Here is a 5844-nt window from a genome sequence, read left to right as displayed (position 1 = left end):
AATCAAATTTGGAACCTGAAATAAGAATGGCATAACTCAACTTTATCAAGTATCAATTTAAATAGATTATAAGAGCTATCTCTGGCTCTAATATATTATGAAGAAGTAATGTCTACTTTTGGATAAAAAGGTGACAGATATGTTTTAGCAACCAATGGAAACAATATTACATTTCAGCATAACCTATGCAACTTTCCTGTACAGTGTACAGGCATAAATTGTCTAATAAGCCTTGAATTTTGCAGTAGTATTATAATGGTGGGAAATGTATTGTAAACCAACGTACAGACCGACCTACATGAGCAAAACCTGCTCTTCTTCAAAACTGGCATAAATATAAATGATGACATATGTAAAACACTGTTACACTTAATGTTATATAGTATTTCATTCTTTATGCTAAAAGACCATGATATCAAAAAAATGAAAACTGAATACACTTTCATTATTATAGAAAGACAATCAAAGGCCTGAATGGCCTGAGTCGGCTAATGATTGATGTACTGACAGTATAGTCTACAAGTTTCAGTTTGTTTTTAGTTTTTTTCTTAAAATTTCATAACACAGCTCGATATTTACCCAAAATATTATATCCGGATACGATTACACTTTTCTCCAGTTTGAACAATATATTTTACAAATTGTGATGATACGAAGACATTTAGCAGCAATTGGCAGTATCTGACATTGAAGTTTACGGTTAAATTACCTCTTATTTAAATCTTTTCATAAAAAAGTTGTTTCGTTTCGTGAAAGCAGCCAAACATAGACGATCTACTTTCGATTTCAAAAACTACAAGAAAATACAATTTAATGTTTCGCCGATTTGTTTATTTCTCGAAAAATAAGAATTAAAATCATTTTTAATATCAATAGTAACTAAACAAACCAGTAAGAGCTTCTTCTTCCGATAATTTATCCGTTTACTGACCGCAAAATTCAACCCACGCAAAGTTTATAGAAATCATACGATGCGTGTTTACGTTCAATGTGGGAGAATTAAGGCTGATCGGCTATGTTACCTAACGCATCCAGACGATTCAGATTTTGTTTTTAAAAAAGCATTGTGTGCGTTTCTGTAATTTTATATACGTTTTTATACGCTTAGAAATTATTAGACATGCGTATTTGCATTATTTCTATACGTAATTTACGCTAATACGCATCTTATCTGGAGCCCTGTGGAACTATTTTTTGTCTTTCGCTGGATGTTACCCAAGCTTTGTAAGCCTGCGCAATTCTTAAAATGCACATTTATGCTTAATGAGTTACATTCGAGTATTGCACAATTACAAGTTATATATATGACAGATTACATCGTATATTGGTCATAGCAAAGGGAATTGACACAACTTAACTTCATTCATGCAGTGAACTGTTTGAAGTTTGAGAAATCTAATGGGACTACATCCCTTCACTGTGTTATTTGGTCCATTTAGAGAATCATTGGATAGCAAGGACTCGTCAAAAGGCTTTCAGCCTTTAGCCGACTCAAAAATGACAGTTTTCATATTTCTGTTTTGCTGTAACAAAATGGCATGTTACAAAGCAGGAAAAGTCATCCTTTACCTTAGACCGCAGTGTCTGTAAAACTTCTATATACGCTGCCAGTAATGATGTATTCAAATTATCTAACAGAACACCATGTAACCATTGTGTTAATTTTGGATCCTGCAACAAAAACAATTTCATTTTTACTGAACTATATGCAATATTTATAGTTAAATTTTTTTCTAACTGTACAGAGTACTATACTAGTATCTGTTGGTATTTGTCTATGAGAGAGTTAAACAAAACTACCAAACGTAATAAGTTATACCCATGTATTAGAGTCAAACTTGTGTTAAAGACCATCTCCATGTGAAGACCATTACTATGAAACCCGCTTATAAAGGCCACTAATTTCTCTTCCTGTCTTACCATACATATTGTAAACTTAACTGTGCTGAGAGACCAATTGTCAACAAAGACCACTTTTTTATTTCCAAATTGTGTTTTTCACAGGCAAATTTGATTGCACATTTCAGAAACATATGTTGAATATAAACCTTAAGTCCTACTTACGAAAATATTAACAACAAAGGATTGGCTGGGAGTAAATCTTACCCATCTGATACTAGCTAATGCCTGTCTAACCCTTTTTGCAGTTTTGTCCACTTGATTTCTTCTCAAAACAGCCTCATTTATATTCTGAAACCAGACATACAAAAAAATTAATGCTGTTTTTAAATTTGCAAACAATAAATCAAAATTTAAACATGAAAGGTGACATAATACCTAATTCTTGTGCTGATTAAACATGGTGTTGAAGAGGGATAATTAAATGATTTCAGACGTGGTTGCTGACAAACTTTAAACAAGAGGGCCATGACGGCCCTATATCGCTCACCTGTTATCATTGCACTTGAGGACAAGAAGGTCCTCAGAAAAAATATCTAAGTCCAAAGGACAGGAACAACAAAGGAAAGAAATTTAACCAAAAAGAAAAAAAAATTCTTACAAGGTACAGATATGTCAAAATACACCTAAAAATTGGAGGTACCATCCAAGTTGTACCACAGAAAAGTGATCTCGGTTTTTCCCTACGGCCAATAATAAAAAAGTTACTAAAAATAAGCTATTTATATTAACGTAAAAGGGAAGTAATTAAAAAGAAAATTATTGTAAGTGAACAAAAGAAAGATCTGCCAAATAAATCTGTTGACAGAAATGAAATTTCAGATCAGTATCTTCATTAGTTACGGAGATATACCCATTTTAATTTGAAATAAAGGGAGGTAATTTGACATAAAATCAGTCCATAGTTATCTACCCTGATTGACTCAGTCCAACTAATAATAAAGAAATTTCAAATAAGTCCTTATAAGTACTTACTGATATAAATCCATTTTGACTACAATCAGGGGAGGTAATCAGATATAAAATAACTCTGGAACCTACGATTGGATCTGATTTGTCATGGAATCCAAGATTTATTGTTGTTGAAGATATTTTGGAAGTTTGTATCAAATAAAACCATAAATGAAGTCTCTATATGGCTGCAGAAGCCAAAATAGCCAATTTTGGACCTTCAAGGGGCCATAACTCTGGAACCCATGATGGAATCTGGCCAGTTCAAGAAAGGTACCAAGATCTTGTGGTGATACAAGTTGTATGCAAGTTTGGTTAAAATCAAATCATAAATGAAGTTGCTATTGTGCAGACAAGGTCAAAATAGCTAATTTTGGCCCTTTCAGGGGCCATAACTCTGGAACCCATTATGGGATCTGGCCGGTTCAACAAAGGAACTGAGATCTTATGGCAACACAAGTTTTGTGCAAGTTTGATTAAATTCAAATCATAAATGAAGCTGCTATTGTGCAGACAAGGTCAAAATAGCTAATTCTGGCCCTTTCAGGGGCCATAACTCTGGAACCCATAAAGGAATCTAGCCAGTTCAAGAAAGGAATCAAGATCTTATAGTGATACAAGTTGTGTGCAAGTTTGGTTAAAATCAAATCATAAATAAAGCTGCTATTGCGCAGACAAGGTCAAAATAGCTGATTTTGGCCCTTTCAGGGGCCATAACTCTGGAACCCATAATGGGATCTGGCCAGTTCAAGAAAGGAACCGAGATCTTATGGTGATACAAGTTGTGTGCAAGTTTGGTTAAAATAAAATCATAAATGAAACCACTATCGTGCAGACAAGAAATTGTTGACGGACGGACGACGGACGAAGGGTGATCACAAAAGCTCACCTTGTCACTATGTGACAGGTGAGCTAAAAAAAATCTGGCTTAACAATACCATAAAATAAGCTAAATAAACTGTAAACACATCCTTTTTCATTTACAAAATTTCATTTAATCTTAATCCTTATCCATGATCAGGCATTTTTAGCTCACCTGTCACATAGTGACAAGGTGAGCTTTTGTGATCACCCTTCGTCCGTCGTCCGTCGTGTGTCCGTCCGTGCGTCCGTCCGTGCGTCCGTCAACAATTTCTTGTCTGCACGATAGTGGTTTCATTTATGATTTTATTTTAACCAAACTTGCACACAACTTGAATCACCATAAGATCTTGGTTCCTTTCTTGAACTGGCCAGATCCCATTATGGGCTCCAGAGTTATGGCCCCTGAAAGGGCCAGAATCAGCTATTTTGACCTTGTCTGCACAATAGCAGCTTTATTTATGATTTGATTTTTACCAAACTGGCACACAACTTGTATCACCATAAGATCTTGGTTCCTTTCTTGAACTGGCCAGATTCCATCATGGGTTCCAGAGTTATGGCCCCTGAAAGGACCAGAATTAGCTATTTTGCCCTTGTCTGCACAATAGCAGCTTCATTTATGATTTGAATTTAATCAAACTTGCACAAAACTGGTGTTGCCATAAGATCTCAGTTCCTTTGTTGAACCGGCCAGATCCCCTAATGGGTTCCAGAGTTATGGCCCCTGAAAGGGCCAAAATTAGCTATATTGACCTTGTCTGCACAATAGCAACTTCATTTATGATTTGATTTTAACCAAACTTGCACACAACTTGTATCACCACAAGATCTTGGTTCCTTTCTTAAACTGGACAGATTCCATCATGGGTTCCAGAGTTATGGCCCCTTAAATGTCCAGAATTGGCTATTTTGGCTTTTGCAGTCATATAGAGACTTCATTTATGGTTTTATTTGATACAAACTTCCAAAATATCTTCAACAACAATAAATCTTGGATTCCATGACAAATCAGATCCATTCGTAGTTTCCAGAGTTATTTTATATCTGATTACCTCCCCTGATTGTAGTCAAAATGGATTTATATCAGTAAGTACTTACAGGACTTATTTGAAATTTCATTATTGTCATTAGTTGGACCGGGGCAATCAGGGTAGATAACTATGGACTGATTTTATGTCAAATTACCTCCCTTTATTTTTGAAATTAAAATGGGTATATCTCCGTAACTAATGAAGATACTGATCTGAAATTTCATTTATGTTAACAGATTTATTTGGCAGATCCTTCTTTTGTTAACTTACAATAATTTTCTTTTGAATTACTTCCCTTTTACGTTACTATAAATAGCCTATTTTTAATAACTTTTTTATTATTGGCCGTAGGGAAAAACCGAGACCACTTTTCTGTGGTACAACATGGATGGTACCTCCAATTTTTAGGTGTATTTTGACATATCTGTACCTTGTAAGAATTTTGTTTTTCTTTTTGGTTAAATTTCTTTCCTTTGTTGTTCCTGTCCTTTGGACTTAGATATTTTTTCTGCGGACCTTCTTGTCCTCAAGTGCAGTGATAACAGGTGAGCGATATAGGGCCATCATGGCCCTCTTGTTTACTAACTAATCAAACTGGAAATTGTGACAGATTCCCAAAATTACTACTGTATATTAAAAATGCCTTAAGAAGTCCTACATACAATGTAGTAAAACGGAAAGTTTATACCGATTCATAGGTCAGCCTTGACAGCCTATCACTGTGTAAAATCTTGTTAATCTTGTTAAACAATCTATTCTGCTGTGAAGTCCATCCTGCCCTGAAGAATCATGAAAAAAGAAGCAAATCAATCTCTTTGTGTTAACAAATGTTTCACCTCAATGCAAAATATGGTTATCTGGTTCTTTATGTCAGTGCAGTAACCATCATTCAGCTCTTTAGGAGAATAAACATTTCACAAAGTATCTGTTAGTAAAACAAAGTAGAGTATACATTCAAATAAAGCAGCTCTTTCCTATTGCTGAACATTGTTTAATTTCAAACTTTAAGATAATGATATATATAAATCTACCTGTATATGTAGAAGATTACAGGCATTATTACATAGTGGCTTCACTTTTGAAATATAGCTGTGTTCTT

General features: G+C 34.5%; 1 long non-coding RNA gene across 1 annotated transcript; it reads right to left on the bottom strand.

The window, feature by feature from the left end:
- LOC123546757 (uncharacterized) lies at positions 1–5560 on the bottom strand. Its single transcript, XR_008369386.1, has 4 exons — positions 5434–5560; positions 2107–2190; positions 1570–1671; positions 1–15 (listed from the first exon to the last, which is right to left on the bottom strand). It is a non-coding gene; the product is annotated as an uncharacterized LOC123546757 (long non-coding RNA).
- Positions 5561–5844: the final 284 nt, after the last annotated feature.

This window comes from Mercenaria mercenaria, unplaced genomic scaffold (assembly GCF_021730395.1).
Source record: "Mercenaria mercenaria strain notata unplaced genomic scaffold, MADL_Memer_1 contig_403, whole genome shotgun sequence".
NCBI classification, from domain to species: Eukaryota; Metazoa; Mollusca; class Bivalvia; order Venerida; family Veneridae; genus Mercenaria; species Mercenaria mercenaria.
This window is presented reverse-complemented; position numbering and strand designations above follow the sequence as displayed.